This window comes from Homalodisca vitripennis, chromosome X (genome assembly GCF_021130785.1).
Source record: "Homalodisca vitripennis isolate AUS2020 chromosome X, UT_GWSS_2.1, whole genome shotgun sequence".
NCBI classification, from domain to species: Eukaryota; Metazoa; Arthropoda; class Insecta; order Hemiptera; family Cicadellidae; genus Homalodisca; species Homalodisca vitripennis.
In genome coordinates, this window is record NC_060215.1 from 49850993 (window position 1) to 49871476 (window position 20484).

Sequence of the window (20484 nt, forward strand, 5' to 3'; positions counted from 1 at the left end):
TTCTTTGTGAGTAACAGTATTTGAAATGTATTTATTCCTTGAAATGTAATATCGTATTTGTTCTGTTACTACCTCAATCAAAGGATATTTGAAATTACGTTGAAATAGCACATTGAATGTTGACAAATTCCCATGTTGACTATACAGTGTTGGTTGTAAAACCAAACGTTTTTTAACGATCATCCTACTATGAGAACTGAACTATAATTTATACCGTATAATCATTTGGTTTTATTTTTCTTGGACAAAACAATCAGTTGTTTATACGATATGTGTATATTGCGAAATATCCACAAAATTATTTGCATATACATGGTGGTGTGTTGCCACCAAAAATTATTGTTCATTTCCCGTTTACTCGTTTCCATTTTCAAAAAAGACATTAACCAGGAATCTATAAACGTCTTTGACTTTCTCAGTGGCAAGCAATATGTTTTACAGTTAGTTTCTGAAGTAAGTTGGCTTCCATTTCAACTACGGTTCAACTGTCAGATATTTCATGGCCATATAAGACCGAAAGAAAAAGTATAGATCTGTGATCTGGCTATCGCAACCTTTTCAAAATATTCTTAGCTTAAACTTTTCATAGAAATATTAAGTGAAAAATTAAGTCTTACCAGTCGTTTATGTTAAACAAACGATGATAAGGAAAAAATGTCTAAGCTAAGGAACAACCTGCACGTTTGTTACAATTCCTCATCAAGTAATAGCTCTGGCAAGTTGGATTGTACTATAACAGCAAACAGAAATGAAGGACTGATTATATCATATAGAAATACACATATTTAATTATTAATAAAATAATTTACATATTTGGAGAATTTAAAAAAGACATTACTGATTAGTGAAAAATATAGGTAGTGCTTTTAAAATATAGTAAGAAATGATAATATGATTGTTATGATTGTACATTCCTCTTATACATATACATCTAAAGATATATAGACTTATTATTTTACAGATGTTTTTTATCCTTTATATTGCACATTTTAAAAGGCTTTTTGTCTAAATGTTTGGCATTTTAATGCATATTTTAATATTGTTTAATAAATTTGTATATTATTAATTTGCATCACTATTTTACAGAGGTAAAAAATTACTATTATAATTCATACTTTGATATTACTAACTAAAACTTAGGTTTAAAAAAATAAAGTGCTTTACACGTTTTAATGCATTTTACTTGAAAATTGGAATTAGATTTGCCATTAATGACATAGGACATACAGTAAATGTTGTAAATTACGGTATAATAGTAAACAAGAGACCATTACATTAGTAAGCGTACTTTAGGTACTTCCCGCACCTCAATTTTGAAAACGCTGGAAAAGTATCCTTAAGTTTTTATCTGAGTACACTTTGCATTCAGAAATGAAGCGATCGATCGTTGAAGTGATTTTATCACTATGTATTATGTATTAATACCGAATCCATGCCATGTCAGAACTAGTCTGAAAACTACTTGGTTATAGAGTAGTAGCCAACCTCAATTCATACTCAGATCACGGAATAATTTAGCCGTCCATTACGATGAGTAGACATTTTAGATTTGCTTCCCACGGCCGGCACTTACTTTTCCCTATGTTCATAACACAATTGGCAGTGGAACCGGACTGCATTTCGCTTAAGTACATGAAGCGAACGTCTATTGAAGCCATTTTACCATTACTTATTACGTATTAATATCTTCTGTAGTGTCGCTCACTTGGCAGGAGTAGTGTAGTACTTAATTTAAGAAGTTAGAACGAGCTAAATTATATAGAATGTGTTGAATACACATTGTTACGTAAAAAAACATGAACAGAAAGATTACAGTCGTAGATTCTTAAAACTACGCTTAATGTGATAAGCGTAGGATATCCAATTAGTATCCATATACGAGCTACTTAACTTAGCAGACGTTATTCACAATGTATTCTTGATGTAAAATATACTTGTCAATTAAATGATGGTTACTTGTGTGCGGGTGGAGCAAGTAAGGAAAGAAAGATTTTATGATCCTGCTGGTGAGCCCGTTGAAGTCAGAGCCGCCGTAACAGACACAACATCCCAGGCCAAAAGCTGGATGGTCAGTCATGGCCGCGAACCCATGTATGACTAACTAATTATCCCTTAGTCTCCTAAGTTTATTGTAATTCCGAACTCACCGGCCACTTTGGGTTTGGCCAAATCAAATTGAAGGTTTACGCCGTCTGGTGACCATTAGATTAGTAGTCATGCAGGTATCTTCCCAATGCGCTCATAAAGCTGGTAAAAAAGATCTGAACAATATATATATATATATATATATATATATATATATATATTATGAGTGTTATATATTCTATAATGATGATAAAATAAAGAATTGTTTGCAAAGATTATTCTTAGTGGTAAAAGAAGTTAATGGTAATTGCGTGTATTATTTGTTGAACAGGTTAAGTCTTTCTCTTAAGCATATTTGAGATATTCTGTATAGATTTAGGTCATCTGGTGCCATTTGTTTTTGGCGGAGAAGAAGATTTAACTCTGCCCACTTAAAATATTTGATAATCATATTCGTATAATCGCTACACTCTAAGATTTTATGCTTTTATGGGTTTTGAGGTACCATTATATTGGTGTGGATGTTACGTAATACGATTGAGACTATGATGTAAGGAGACAAGAATGTGCTCATACGCTGCAAATCTGTTTCGAATAATATGGATTATAAAAAATGACCTATACCGTGAAACATAAAGGCTACAACAATATTCTCATACACTTAATATTGATGCTGAACAATCCATGCCATTAATGTAAATAAACAATTATTTATTTCAACTCCAAATATACTGTTTACCTAATTGTGTAGTATTTATTTTAGAAGTATCATTCTATTATTACTAAACATATACAGCTAAATTAATACCGAAGTGAATAAAAGTTTCAAACGGTTTTAAGAAAAATGTGTTTATAAAACTATCTATAACGTTGAAATAATATTAATTTTATTGATCCTAATAAAATAATCTATGGCAGTCTGCATTTTTTACATTTTAATTTAGGCCTACTTGTACAAATTGAGTTATTAAATTTTAAAATATAAATAACTAAGAATGTTTTGTGTTGTTGTGATAAATATCTTTCATAATATATCTTTGTAAAGACACGTGAATGTTTAATATTTTATATATTATACGTTTATATTACAGTAAAATATAAATTAAAGCCTGTAGCCTTTGTATTTATTTACTACTTTATTTTACTAAGAGGCAATACTTTATATACTCACTTTAAACTCAACTTGTGCAATAAATATTGTAAAACTCCTTATTTGATAGTGTACAGAAGCATTTTTAATTCTTAGATCTGCAGTGTAAAATATTTTACCTGCAAAATCCTATGTTTAGCGTACTCTTTTTGAAGGATCAACTTTTTTGAATTAAACACTAAATTGTTATTTGGAGGAAATTGTTTAACTCTACAATGGCGTAAGTAACGGAGGGCTTTTTTGTATTTGCATAAATACAGCTCATTTACATTTAAAACGTATCCAACTCTTATTGTTTTTTTTATTATTTTGTAACGTGATATAACTGTTATTAATACAAAATACTTTGAATTGTGTCAGTACTTGGTAGATATTTTGTATTGCACGAGTTTAATAATCCTAACAATCATGGATCTGACACGCACCTGTTTTGACAGATCATATAGTACATAAGTCAACATTATACCCACTATTTATGTACCACTTCAAACAAAAAGAATTGGTGATTTCAACATTGAAATTTGTCCTCCTGTTTTGGCAACAGTAATGTCATAGTGATATCATACCATTTGCCAGAACGATCGTCTTCATCTAGCTATTTTGAAGCCGGCGGTCTGGCTGTTTTGGTCTTTAGAATTAGCCTTAAAAAATATTTATTTCGCAAGATAGTATTAATTACACAAACGAATTTATTTTGGATCTTTTTACTGATTAATATGTAGTGCATTCTAAATCGAGACTATTGTGCATCGCAGTGAAAGTGTTTGAGATCTAAAATATTACTGATATATTATGGGTACGGTTTATTATTTTACTTTATACATTGTTATAGTTTAGCTCTCGTTTCAATAATGTACCAAAATGATGTTGATAGGTTAAGAAACTTGTTGACCTGTTAAACAACCAAGACCTTGATAGTGACACCTAGTGACACCTTCATGCTTTCTTGAACCCCAAACTAATCCAATATTTCAGTAAAGGTTGAAATTAGTATTAATGTTTTATAACATTATTATAATCAGTGAAGTATTCTTTAATCAAAATGTAAATAAGAGGAACCTTTTGATATTTCTCAAACTTTTGCTCTCACCACTTTACGAACATGGACCTATCTTTTCCACATTATTTATTATTTTTCAGTGCACAAAACTCACTAAATTTTGGTTTATTTAGGAAGAAAATTATATTTTTGCTATTTTTTGAAAATAATCGTTCCATAGTATAAAGTTATTTACGTCCCACCATTTTTCAATAATAAAAAAGTAAGAAATTGGTTTAATTTTTTTTGTATTATTTTAGTCTATATAGTTCTCTTGATTATGGTATTATTTTGAAACATTTAATGTTAGAATTATAACCTTTTCTTAAACTGTTTAAATAATCGTACTCATAGTAATTAATTTAGGCTTGTAATATTTTTGTCTTTTTAATATATTTAATTTTTCTTCAAGTGAACATGGATAACATTATATATTTCCAGAAATTATGTAAAATGAAGAAACGATTTCTTTTCTTAGCATGTATTATTTATTGTTAAATAACACTTTACCAGGTAGAGTACTACTACTTAAAAATGAAATAAAATTTAAAAAATAATGGTTAAAAATGTTGAAATATTTATGCATAATTTGTTATAACATTCATACTCCTTGTTACCTTGAACAAATAATATATTAAATATGTAGGTATGTAGTATCCTACATTTATTTCGTAGTCAAATTTTAAAGTAGCAGTTCCAGGGTAAATGTTATGGATATTTATAAGGCTATTTATAATTTTAAATGATAAATTAATTTTGTTAATAATTATTGTATTTGTGTCAAATAGGTTCTGATTTAGTTTAAATAAATCTATTTCATCTTGAAATTTGACTTGTATTTCCAAAAACTAGCTTGAATTAATTGTATCGATAAATCTTGATTATTCGGGAGACTGAAAATATATACTCGTATACTTGAAATTTGACTTGTATTTCCAAAAACAAGCTTGAATTAATTGTATCGATAAATCTTGATTATTCGGGAGACTGAAAATATATACTCGTATACTTGAAATTTGACTTGTATTTCCAAAAACAAGCTTGAATTAATTGTATCGATAAATCTTGATTATTCGGGAGACTGAAAATATATACTCGTATACTCGAAATTCGGTGTGATATCACATTATATGCGTCGGTTACCATTAATTATAAAATTAGTGAGTTTTTAATACAAGGCAACACGATAAAACATTAATTTTATCGTCTTATGACTAATGTAAATTCAATAACCCATGCGGACAGGTTTATTCAGTATTCCTGACTTTTTATAACGGGAAAGTTTACAACCTAGTCTCGTCTTGTGGCTGTGATCTAAATCTCTTTCTGTCAGTGCACCGTTCCTTTGACAGCACTTGGATTGTTATAACATTAGCAACTTTACAAACTGCTCTTGTCCTATGTTTGGGATCTAAATATGTCTATCGGTGTACTGTTGCTTTACGAGGGCCTACAGTTTTATAATAGGAGTTTTTACAAACTGCTCTTGTCCTATGTTTGGGAATAAATAAATATGTCTATCGGTGTACTGTTGCTTTACGAGGGCCTACAGTTTTATAATAGGAGTTTTTGAAAACTGGTCTTGTCCTATGGTTATGATCTAAATCTGTCTAATAGTCTACTGTAGCTTTGCAAGGACCTACACTGTTATAACAGGAACCTTTACAAACTGGTCTTGTCTTAGGGGTATAGCCAAAAACCGTATTTTATGGTGTACCGATATTTTTACAGGGCCTGGACTGTTATAACAGGAACCTTAACAAACAGGTCTTGTCCTGTAGTTTTGACCTAAGTATGTCTGTGTCAGTGCACATTTCAAGAATCACATTGTTATAACAGTAGCCTTAACAACCCGGTCTTGTCCTGTGGATGTTACGTAAAGTTTTGACTGTACTTGCATTGTTACAAAAAGACCCTTTACAATGTTCTGTAGCTGTAAAACATATATCTCCTCAGTTGTATTGTAGCTTTATTATAGTGAAATATTTTACAACCTGGACTTGTACTGTGGCTGTATAAAAATATGTCTATGTTAGTGTAATGCACTTTTGTCAAAACTAGCATTGTTGAAGCGGGGATTCTACATCATGAACTTGTCCTATGGTTGGGATCTATACCTGTATCTATTGGCGTATTGTTGCTTTTTCAAGACTTGTATGTGGTTTTAAAATTTGAATTTTTCCAGTGTCTGCGATCTAAATCTGTCTCTGTAGGTGCATTGTTGTTTTGCCAAGATATGCATTGTTTCTCTTTTAACCTAGTTTCTTTAGAGCACTGATTACACCAGCAATCTAACTTATGCTTTGTAATATATAAATATATCCTAATATAATAGACTTTGTACGTTTTATACCTTAACTTGCAAGTAAGAATACGTAAATTATTATAACTTACAAACTATGACTGTCTCTGTTGGTGAATTGTTACTTTTTGTAGACTTACATTGTTATAACTGTAACCTTTATAACCTAGATTTGTCCTGTGGCTGTGATCTAAATCCGTTTACCTTTGCGTATTTTTGATTCTTCAAGACTTGTTATAGCGGGTGCGTTAAAACTTGTAATTGTACTGTGGCGGTTATGTAAATTTGTCTCTGTTGGTGTATTGTTGCTTTTTCAAGTATTGTGGTTTTATAGCAGGAGCCTTTACAAACTGGTCCTGTACTGTTGCTGTTATATACATTTGTGTTGTTGAATTTTTGCATTGTTAAGACTTGTATTGTTAAAGCGGAAGCCTTTACAACCTGGACCAGTCCTGTGGCTGTGATCTAAATCTGTCTCTGTCGGTTTACTGTTGCTTTGTCAGAACTTGCATTGTTACTACTGTAACCTAGTTTCTATAGAGCAATGGTTACACCAGCAATTCGGCTTGTACTTGGTAACATACAACATATACCCTAATAAAGCAGACTTTTTAAGTAAGACTATGTAAATTATCATAACTTTCAAAAAATATAGAGCTAGAACTGCTGCAGTTTCTGTTGTTATTAAATTTTGCGTAGGTGAAAAACCTGTTATATTACTTGGTATTGTATTGTATTTCGTATTGACCAAAACATTTTGTAACTTCTTATATAAATACTAGTTTGGTCCTCGTTAAGCGGGGTAGATATATTTGTTACTCTCTGGGAAACGAATTGATTGTGGGTTCCATAGGTCGTTTCTGTCCCACAGTCTGGGGTAAAAGTTTTAGTTACATGTTAGATTTAGCAAACCATAGCGTTGATCGGAAAGGTGACGATTGTTATAATGGAAGGTATGTGTTCTGTTCTTTATTATATGAAACATGGGATAACTGATGTTTTGTTTATGCTACAAATCCAACATACCGCTTATTGAAACGACTTTAGTGAGGAAAAAAAGCTATGGCTCTTTGTGTGGGAAATGTTACAAAATTAGGGGATGTGGATATTTACTCTCCTTCATAAGTAAAATCATCCTCAGACTTCTCAAATTGGCTTTCAAAGAGCAAATAATTTTAGTCTAGTATCTGAAAGAAAGTTAAGAAGACCAAGGTCTTTGAAGATCCCAACTGTGCCTTTCTCTTACTGTACATTTATATCTCGGATGTGTCGTACTTTAGAAGTTGTGTTAGAACAAAAAGCAATAATACGTTTATGATTTTTGATCAGATGAATACACATTCTTTCAAATCCTTAGAGATCATGAAAATAATGTGCTATTAGCCTTCCCCTTGATTTCATTTCAGTATTTTCTTAGAAATTTGACATGATGATAACTTCATGGATATAATGCTTTTTTTGAATTCCAGATAGTGATAGTATCTAACGGCAGAAACATGCTACAATGGCTGCATATCGTCAATACAAATGTTATGAGCCACAAATATGTTCAAAATTTGCCAAATTTGAGAGATTATTGTACTGCGAACGTAGTTAGAGGAAACTATTTTGATAACTCTGTGTCAAAACTCTGAGACAAGTATCATCGTGTTCTTGACATGCGCGTTCATGTCACACACAGTTTAGCTGCGTCAAGAAGGACCTTAAATCTTCGAGAATTAATACTGATGTTCTTCGAGGAGCCATTTCAACTTCAGTCGATAGAATACCTTCACGATGAAGCTGTCAGGGAATAGGCAGGGCAAGTGATCTGTTCCCTTTCTTAAATGCGAGGGATTTGACCAATACCAGCACGGTTCAATTTTGTTTATCCGGATTAATTAGGGACATGCGTAATCCTAATATACGAAAATCCGGATTACTTTGGATACAGTAAAATCATAAGGCTACTGATAATAAGGATGTTTTATGTACAATAGTAAAAGACTTATTAAACATCCAAATTAGTATTTCGTTTTAGAGACATTCATTAAAGGGGAAAACAAATACAAAGAAATATTGTTAACTGTTGCGTAAAACACTCAACTCTTTTGTTTAACTTTGGTACACTGATTCCGGGAAGTACGGTCTCGCAAGAACTTGAAGGTCATCCACCTCCGTGGATGAAGTGTCAGACTGTCGTTAAAAATAAACCATCAACCATAGATGCGCTATGGCCTTAGAATACGTTATGAATTATCCCGGTTTTTTATTATCAGAGTCGTTTTCACTGTGTAAATTACCGTCGAAGAACCAGTTGCTGGTACCAGTTCTACAGTGTTCGTGACACCTATCATATTGTTACTACAAATATAAAAGCTCTCACAGGCTTAATGAAATATTGAAAATTCATTATTATATATTTAACGGTAAACATTTAATAATAAAAAAAACTAATTACACTTGAAATTAAAGGAACATAGTTAATTCTTTAAGGAATTTGACACCCTCTCCCTGTAACCAATTCAAATAACCTGGTGACCCGAATAAATGATGTACGAATAAACTAGGTTTTACTGTATTGTTTGTATGAACGACCGGTATACTCGTATTCTCCCTCCTCTCATTTTTGCCGAATCAAACGCTGTATCCATTTATATATCTACCTATAAAATATACGTTTCATACATCATATTTCAACCGTAAATTTAAGTTTTGGGTTGAATCTTAAAGTCTTGATTTAAATAGACATGAATATTGAATGTCATCAAAAATATAGAAACCACTCAAGTAAAAATTCTGCACTTAGCAGCAATTTTGTAATCTGAAGTTTAATATAACATTTAATATAGCATTTGCAATAATTAGCTTTTTCTGTTTATGGTTTGAAAAATTGATCTTTTAATTGTTGAAGAATAAACCAGCTATTAAATATGATTAAATATAGCACAAATAATTTAAGTGACCCAAGATTGATATGAATGTTATTCTTACCGTAGATTTGTTACGACTTTATATATATATATATATATACATACAAATAACATTTGAATCATTCAGTAGCAGTATATCTAAGTTCTACAATTAATTTTAAACAGTGTTACTATACAAATAACGTAAATATATTTTATTATATCTTCTCTCCATTAAATTGGATATCATATATTTTTCATATTTAAATAAATGATATAATTTAATACTATCATTTTAGAAGTAGGGCGACTCGATAATAACTCACCGAGCTTGATTATTGGAGATGGCATGGTGACTGAGAATGTCCCTAATATAACCTAGCGGAGAGCTCTTTCTGCTTACTCCTACCCTTTATATTCACGGGGTTTTTATTTCGTATGATTATATTTATTTTTAAATTGTTAAAATGTTTGTGATTGTGTATGGTGTTAACACATTTTTCAAACGTTTTTCTGTCCTATAATTGTGATTAGCTGCAATATTAGTTAAGAAATGATCGTAATCTAGAGAAAAGTAAAATAATACAAGGAACAAGTACTAAACTAGATATTAAACCTATTTTATTACTCAATATTTGTTAAAATATTACTAAAATCATATGATTCGTTTCTGTTTAGTCCAAGTATTACTTTGAAAGTGCAGTTAGTAATCAAATATTTCCCCCTACAAATTACATGCCTAAATGAGTCAGGAGGTTTAAGTTTTCCTCAGGGATGTGGAAATTTGTTCAAAACATTCGAAAACCGTTAAAAATTGACATTTTAAAAATGTCTGAACAATATCATACTAATGAAATAACCCTTCCCTCTAGATATAGCCTTTATGTTTTTTTTTTTTATTTTGTTATACAACTGGTAGTATAGTTGACTTCATAACCTTGCTAAAATAGCATAATAACCGGATTGGGGGAGGGGTCACTCAAAATCGTTAAATGTAAAGAGCCAATAAGTGGTACCTCGTTTGAAAGGTCTAGATAAAAGGAGAAGCTTTCTATCTCAAACCAGTAAAAAATTGCAACTCATTGACATTATTTAAGCATGTATGGATCCTGCACAAACTTCAATGGACAAATATAGAAAAATTTAAACTCAAAACGCCCATCTAGGAAACAGAAGTGAACCATTTCCCCACCAAATGGGCTTTATAGGAGCGGTTTAAAATGTTTAAATGTAAAGTTACAGTAGTAATAGTAATTACAACTACGTTAAGCAATAAAACGAAATTATTTTTTCAAAACTGTGTTTTTTATAAGAAATGTCAAACTGCTGTTTCACGATAGTTTGACAATGCCCAAGCCTGTTGTAGAAACTTGAAACAGCACGCTGTATGGATTCACATAAAATGTTTCAATTTCCGCTAATACTCTGTCCCTAAGGTCATTAATGCACTGGAGTTTCGTTTTATATACGTAGTTTTTAATGTGACCCCACACAAAGTATGCAAGTGAATATAGATCTGGCGATCTTGGTGGCCACTCGATACTTCCTCTTCTGGCTTTCCAGCGATTTGGAAAATATCGTTTAAATTTTCGAGGACACGCAGGTCATAGTGTGGAGGTTCTCCATTTTGCTGGATCCAAACTTCATTACAGTTGTTGGTTGCTGCTTGTATAGGTGTCACTTATTGGCTCTTTACATTTAACGATTTTGAAATACCTCTTCCCCAATCCCATTTTTGAGAAATGGCCAACAGTGAGTAAAAAGGTTCACTTCTATTTCCTATAAAGGTGTCCTGAATTCCATCCCTCCATCTTTATCTAAAACAAACTAAAGAGCGTGTCCATACTTTTAACTCAAAGTATGTTTTTGTAATAAAACATGTATCCTATTATATTTATAAAAAGTTTTATTTACCCACGACTTTGCATGCAATTTCCTATTGAATAACAGGTACGTCAAGGCGTATCTTTTATAATGGCATAAGACACTCTCCTAAAATTGATTTATTGTCACTGGAAGATATTCAAATCTCCTGATAAAATTCAGAATAACTGAAAGTAAACTTTAAATAACAATGCTTTAAGGCTCTGAAGTCGGAGAGTGAAACAATTGTTGAGAGTGCTAATGAAATACGCATATTTCTCTGCAAAATTCCATAGTATTTGATAAATAGTTCAAAAATTGTTAGTAACACATAATATATTTAAGACCAAAGTGAAGGAATAGTAAGTCAGTATTATTCTTAATGGAATCATACACTCGTATGATGTGGTATGATGGAGCACTATAATAGTTTTTAATCGGAAGTCGTGATGTTTATGGTACAAACTATTTCGATGTTCCATACTAAGACGATAAAAATAAAAGCAAAATTTCCACTAATTCTTATTTCAAGTTTAGAGTGAGAAAACAGATTTCTGATCTCGATCAATTATATTACACACGCACCATAATAGAGTTTTCCTTGTTTCAATGATCAAAAGTTTTACACACAGTCGGTCTAAGAAGTCTGCTTAAGTCAAGAAGCCATCGAAGTCTACCTAAGTCTACGAAGTCTACCAGCCATCGTAATCTACTTCCAGTTGAGGGTATTTTCGGTTCCGTAGAGGCGTTTGCATTGTTGCTTCATTTAAGAAAATATATTACGTTTGACTGAAAATTCTACTGTGGTAAATAAGTTAATACTTCCGGTCATTGTAATTTACTTCTTTGTCGGTCAAAAAATATTGGACCTTATCCAATGTTATAGTAGCGTTTACCGATCAATGGATTTAGTCTAAAAAATCTACTTCAGTGAATAAGTTACAACTTCCGATAGTTAGAATTTACTTCCGGCACCCTTAGTCGTGTTTACACTGTTAGTAAGATTAAAAAAATATATAAAAAGTAGGTGTAAGGCTCGAATTTGATTACAAAGCGACTACTTATGGCTATTATAATATGTTTCCGTTTAAATTTATTTTATGTACTCTTAGTCTGTCAAGGATAATAATACAGTTTCACCTTTATTGAGCGGCTGAATGTTTCATATATAATATAGTTTTTAAATGGGTTTGAACTCCATTAATAGCCTTATATTTGCAAATGATCCTTATTAAAATTAGTTAGCTTTATCAATGTATGCAATAAGAAATGTCTGTGTTACAAATTCGAGGAGTTGATTTATTTTTAGGAGTTGCAACTCTATTAAGACCAATACGGATGTTATATCTTTAGTAAAATGATTTAGTTTTCATACACATGAGCCATACGTGTGCTAAATTTAAACTTTCCGGGATATCAGGAATTTGTAAAATTAGTGATGAGTGTGTGAGGGATTTGCCTTTGATATATAGATAGTCTTAAAAATATAAATATATATAAATAAATATATATATATATATATATATATATATATATATATATACATACTTTTTATAAAAATTATGATAAGATATCTAGGAACATTTGAAGAGAATTATAAATAAGTAACATACTTTTGTTAGATAGCTTTTGAGGACAGTCTATATACAAAATTATAGCTTTAACAGTGACGGCCATGGAACCGTTAAAATGTCTTTTAAACAGTTTTCAGTAATTGTTTATCAAAAGAAACTAAATAAATTCTTGTACAATAGCGTATTTATATGAAATTTATTTTCAGGAATGCGGTTTATTAGATATTTTTTTAAAATATTAATAAATTAGATACATTTTGATCATAACTGAACTTTTTTCGAATTTTTATATTTTTTCCAATAATACGGACCACATTCCAATGAATATTTTCCTATATGTAGCAGTAAACAATTATACAACTATTTCAATTGCAAAAAGTACTGAGATAATACATAGTATATTATAACACGTTTTAGTTTATTGATATGTATATGTAAAAATTATTAATTAAAAGACGAATTAAAAACACGAGTAAAAGTTAATCAGAGCTAAGGCGGCCACAGTTTTCGTTCAAGTATATTAAATGTTCTTTTGAACTAAAATATATGTTTATGTACCGAAAAAACTTCTGATATATTTTTATATCGACAGTGGGATAACTTATTTAAGGTTGATAAAATTGCACTCTGAAATATTAACTTTAAAATATAGTAATTTAAACTTTTTAATATGAAAAGGCTATAAAATATACATATTAATTCAAAATATATAATTTACTCTTATGACTCTTTTGACATCTTAATAAAATTAATAATGTGCTTGTATTGTTCTGGGGATAAATGATCACGTGACAAATGGTTCAACTGACAGATTTAGCTCCTCTGCTTGCGTTAGAAGCCACCGCAGCGCTCCATGTTGAGCCAGGCTGGCAAATATCTCAAGTGTGTTTTTAATGCATTACGTATAGGAAAAGCCAAGGAAGCTCTATTTATTATTTGTGATGAATAAGTTTTAAATTTCACCTTCAAAGGCAATATTGTAAAATATTGTCAAATATAAAAGATGTGGGCGTGTGTGTGTGATTTTTTTTCAATTACATTCGTATCAAAGTATAAAATATTATCCATTATTTTATTTTATAACATTTTGTGGGTCATGAACTGGAGTTTCCCCCAAAGTATTTGAGGAAGAATATAATTTGTTCTCATGGCTAATCACACTCACATTTTATTATCCAGATAATCTTTCAAGATTTTCTCTAGGCTTGGTACTATTTATGTAAGGTATACAGTTTCCAAAATACTACTACGCTTTTAAGAAACACCTTCTCTTTAAGACATACGTTTCGAAGAAAAATGTTGTAATTGTATATTTTTTCTAAATGTAAACACACTTTTATTTCACTGTATTAGCATTAATAAACGATACCTAATTTGAAACAAGGAAGACATTCCGTGGGACGTTAACCTAAGCCATTTTACCTTTAACGAAAGATATCGACTCAAGACAATAAATACCATTTGTCTTTTAATATTGTGGTAATTTTTGATATTACATATATTCGTATACTATCCATATCTTATGACAAATTTATTGGTCAGGACGCAGTTGACACAAAGCACAATAGGCCATCAATGGCAAACTTTGGCCTGTATTATTCAACAACCAAACCTAACTAAGAACTATAGATCATCAGTATAACATGCTTGAATTTCATAAAACCGAAATTAATATAAATAGCAATCCGTATTCCATTAAATTCTGATATACTGAATGCTTAAAGTATTGAAATTATGAATAAAATAATGATTAGTGTATTGATGTTTTAAGTGCGAATAAGATGTAAGCCCTATTGGCAGGGGTTTTGTACAGATACCCTAAGTAACTATGCTCATTTAATTAAATATTTGTATAGTTTTAATGAATAAAAAGTACAGTTATGATAGACTACGTATTGAGAGAAAACCTACGTCAACAAAAACCCCTGAGGGAAGTCTTTTTACTACTATATTGGATATTTTCTAAAAATCCACAAACTGTTTAGAGAGTTTCTGGTTGATACCCAGAGCATTATCTAGTATGTAACTGTCTCAATGCATAGGTAGAATCATCAGTTAGTTTGGAGATAAAATATTCTCAAAAAATAAAAACCTTTTTAAGTGTTTTTATACATTATCAAATCCTATTAAGTCAACAAAATACTTTGAATATCACAAAAGTCTTTCGACTATCGTTAATTTTGAATTATAACTGTTTGATAAAATATGATAGCTGTGAAACTGGGCGTTATATTCCTCAGCATTATGTATTGAATCAGCAGATATTAAATTTAAATGTTCTAAGTATTCTAAGCAACTCATGATAAAGAGCCTCTATAAGTGTTGAGATGAAATGGAACGTCTTATTAGATGTGGGCGGTGCTGTTAGCATTAGTTAGAATGTAAATATTGAATAACATTTGTAGCTCAAGAACGAATACGTTGCTATGATCAAATAGAGTAGCGAAAAACTAACTCGACGACAGGAACAGGGGGTGTGACCGGAGAACCAACGAAATCACTACAACTGTTTCAAATACCGCTTCTTGCCAAGAAAGCCAAAACATGTACTCGCTAATTCTGACCCCATTAGCATATAAATATACTTTGTTTCGTAAAGGATCATTAATTTTACTTTGCATTGTTAGGGTTTAATTAAATCGTAACATTAAATCTTGTCGAGTGACAAAAGGCACTGGTTCAAGGTATCTTTATCTCTCTTTCTCCCTTCCCTCCACACCATTTGACTTGAACTCCTTATTGATCAAGGTATGTAATAAAAATTAAGTGGTTTATATTGAAATAAGGTGTTGGAATTTTCATATGAACTGTTAATGGTTTAATTAAATGTTCATAGTTGTTAAACGACCCATAAGACTTCTTGCGCCTTGTTTGCTAGCATTATATAATCATAGTAATATATAATTAGCAACATAATGGGTAAACTTATGAAGTTACCCACTGCTTACTAAAACGGTGTTTGCTATTGTTAATTCCATGTCACGTTCCATATTAGTACAACTACCTACACTATTACGTTAAATACACCGACAACTTGCAAGCTTTTAACAATACAACTGTAACCATCAATAAGTTTTTGAGTGTAAACGGTTTTATTTCATTTAAAATTAGTAAGTAATGCATATACTCATCTACATTTTATAATCGTAACGGAAGGATGTTGCGTTTGAATTTGTGGTTAATACATGAATCAATGAAAAAGTAAAAATTTTACTCGTAAATGGCTTTGATGTAAAATATGAATAAAAATGTATGAATCCTTTTTATTTCAGCACTGCTTAGGGCATAAATTCCGTAAGATGTTGCAAGTTCACATAATTCATACATACCTATTAAAAGTGTCTGAATGGTTTTAATACAATTCTCATATTCTTACTAGCCAAAATAGAGAAAAAAACTATTTAAAAATATTCGAAGGCCTGAATGGATACAATACGGCATTGTTGCCCTGAATTTCAGAGTGGTACACTTTGCCATTATATTAAATTATCCTAAAAGTTTTAAAATTTTGTTCTTTCGTGGTGTTCTGCAACTGTTACTTCTTATTTTACTATACCTGAAAGTATATTGTAACCGACTAAATATCAATTTATGGATACGCAAAACAAGCTCCATATCTCCGAAATGTTTCCGTTGTTTACGCTATTCTTGTAAATTTTAATAATTCGCATTTGATAATCAAGTGTTAGCTATTTTTGAAATCAATTAAAAGGAGTACATGCTTTTCCGTAACAATAAATTAATCTTGCATTCATCTGATATAATTAACTTTAGCGAATATCCCTTGCAAATACGGACCTGATAGCATATGTGCATGCAAATACAGAGATTGCAAGATCTGACTTGTACTCACATCCTGTGTACATAGTGCCATGAATATACGCAGTATAAGGCACGAACACCTACCTACTTTACATGCTCTGTAAAAACTACTTATACAGTTTGTATAACTACCCTAGTAGTATTAATCTATACTGCGCTTTCGTATGGTTACAGTTACATTTAGTAATACATATAACTGATATATAAAACCTTTTCCTTAATCTTTCTGTATTATACTATGCTCATGATTATTTCTGCATAGTTCTGTTTGTACGCTTATCCATCGAAAATAAACGAAATCTAAAAAAACCTCTTGTCAGATTGTATGCTATAGAAGATAGTAAATTGTTTGGTTTGAGCTGTCTAATGCAAATTCATCATAATAGATGCATACTTTTTTACATTATTACTGTTAATAAATAGGTAAATAGGAAACCTAAGGTCCAAAGTACATGTGTTTGACAGCTTAAATGGCATATTTTTTAACTGTAATGCTGAAATTTACTTGTAAAAAGGTTTGACATAAAGATTTAACTTCGGAATATTCTGTTCAGTTTATTACCAAACTGTACGCACAAGTAGGCATACAATCACTTTTTAACAAAAAAAGTTCAAGATGTGTTTTTTCTCTTAAAAAAGAAATTATACCTTAAATCACACAAATGTAAACTACTTCAAGTTCTTCAGTATATCTCATCTTTAAATGATTTGAAGGAAAATGTGACAACAAAATAATTTTTTTATACTAATGAGTAAAACAGCGATATGTCAAATCAAATTGTAAAAATTTAACACTTTAATACAAGGTTGAAATGATTAAGGAATCCAAATATTCTCCATGTATAAATTTTCGCACTAACCGCTATGAGAACATTGGTGTTACCTCTATAGAATTTAGGAGAGCCAAAAAAACCAAGTAGCTCATTTAGGACTTTCCATCTTATTTGTAATAGTTTTATTATTTTTAGAAAACTAGTTACATTCTTATGCTCTTTGAATTGTAGACGTAGAAAAGAATATTAATATTGGTAATATTTATTTATGTGCTTCATTATAAATTTCTTGTAATAGTCGTAATAAGTTAGAAATCTATTTAAATCATTATATCTGGTTCTTATCATAAACTGCAGTGCCTATCCAAAGGTAAATCGACAAACAGTATATCAAAGTGCCGGAGGGCTATTGGATGGTACCTTGATTGTTTTCAAAGCTGTAGGCCCGTCTGTAGTGGACATTTTAGCTTAAATAACACACGAAATATATTAATTCCATTGCTTCAAATAATAAATACAAATATTTGTGCCATCAATTGGATTTATAATCACGTATATGTACAGAAGCTATATGTTTAAACATTATAGGAACTAGTCAATTCCATGTATCCGTTTCATATAAATAACTGCTTACTATTTAAGTACATAAAATATATAAATTACCCAACATACGAATAGGTATGTTATCACTAATTATTTACTTGAATCCCATTCATAAAATGAAAACTTAAAAAGACTTTATTGAGTAAGTAAATTAAACGTTTATTTAACATCTGAGTTGTACAGGGATCCTATTGGTGTGAGTCAAATATGTTAAATATTTTTCTTTGGGATTGAGAATTTCTACACATTACTTGCAAAATATCAATACGAAATTTTACGATCTATTGAGAACTTTCAAGTAGCAAAAACCCTTAAAATCTGAAGTATTCTTATTCTATAAGCTTTATTAATAATTTTAAACTCAGTGAGACTATTTTGTGGTATAATTTTAGGCAATATTGTGAAAAGGAATTGTTTTCTCATCAGTCATATACATAGTTTCGTTAAGGTAACGTCCTATACAGGTTAACGTCGTATACAGGTACTGTAGTTCATTCGATGATGTTCAGAATGAAAATTATTAGCAGATGATTATTCATGTTTGTTGGGCCTTAGATAACTATCAGAACGATAGTGTGGTGTCACAACGATTTGGTATTATGTGATTATTTTAACCTAGGTTCTTATTACGTGTCTTCTTATGTTAGTATTATACTTGACGAAGAGATTATATTGCGGATTTCTGGATCTCTAAATCAATTGATATTGTTTTTGTATCATAGTTAATGTATATCCTGGAAAATGTGAGAAAAGCGTTGCTGACTTTAGAGTTCGTTTCTTTATTGGACTGACTTTAGTCTTATTTGCTTTCAAACGTATCTCTGCTAGTTTATAAATATAATTTTATCTTGAAATGGTTACTCTCTTTTACTGATAATGATATGGAGCTCACGTTTGGAATCCATCAATATTCGCTTTTTTAGTTATCAAAATTATATAATTAATACATAAGGGAGTGTGTGTAACTTTCTCTTTTAAAAATTAGTTGCTTATTTGGAAACTTGGTGACTACCGCCTTCGATCAAGGTGATATGTCCCTTAGAAGGTGTGTATTTGTTCTATTCAGTCATTCATGATTGATTTTTTTAATTCTATTTAGTTAACATTGCAATACATTTTTAGAAATAAAAATGAATTGTTTTTGTTTTTTCATATTGTGTTGTAAAAAGATTTAATTTTAAGCTAGTTTTATTATATTATATATTTTTTGATATTTTTTTGGTTGTGAATTGTGTACTTGAGTTACATGATGAAAGAGAATAAAGAAATTATTATTGGTATAATACATAAGTACATAAAACTCCTTTTGCTGTATGTTCTTGACTTGATTAGTCTAAAGATTTAAAATTTCATTATCTGGCTATTGTACTGTAAATGCATAATTTAAATGCTCTTTCTCTTTCAGTTTTGTTACACTTAACGTCAAGAAACGCTTCACAGTTGGCCCGAAAAAATTAAATCCTGGAAAAAAAACTATTTAAAACTGTAATGGCTAGATTTTGTTTTAGAGTAATCTCTAGATAAAAATATTAGGAATTTATAACTTGCCCTATGTGATCGAAGGTCAAGGATAATAAAGCTCTCTGGATCGTGAGGCGAAAATCCGACAATCGGCCGGACTGCAGCACTTTAATTTTAATAGTGCAGTAACAAGATTGCTTACGGATTCCCAGTCTTCAATTATTGAATTGTCTTCCTCAGTTAGTTTTAAACTTGGAACAATGGTATCCCATATTATTTAATTTCGGGAACTTGTAGAAAATATACATCCCACTTCCGCACACTTACAGAATCAAAATAATTATTGATTAAATTTTCAGTTAACCTTTTAATTAGTTTACGAGCCCACGGTATTTCAAGTACAATATGTTTAAAATGTTATACTCTACTGAAAGTTGTTGAATTTGACTGCGCCAGTGTTCCCCTTATAAGGAATATTATTTAAAGCGTTATTATAAATTTTAAATGTACTTAATAAACATTCTTATGGTAAGTTCGTTTTAAGAGTATAAGCCGTTTTTTACGCTTTAAGGCTATAAAATATGTTTTTACCAGTTGATAACACAAAAGTAAATTCAATAAATATATTTTTGTTATAAAAACTGTTGAAACACAAACGAAATTCGTTTATATCAAATCTATTCGAATACCATAATTCGATATATGTGTGCGTATATTGTAATAAAACTCATATTATTGTTGCAATATTCATATTACGAGTATTAAGAACACTGGGGAGTTAAATAATAAGTTTTTTACTGCGTTAGAAATACATTATTTTGTTATGTTGTAACCTTATAAAATGCAATAGCAACAAAATATCTTAATTATACTGATAATGATTTATTATTTTAGAACACAAATACACAATTATTAAATTTA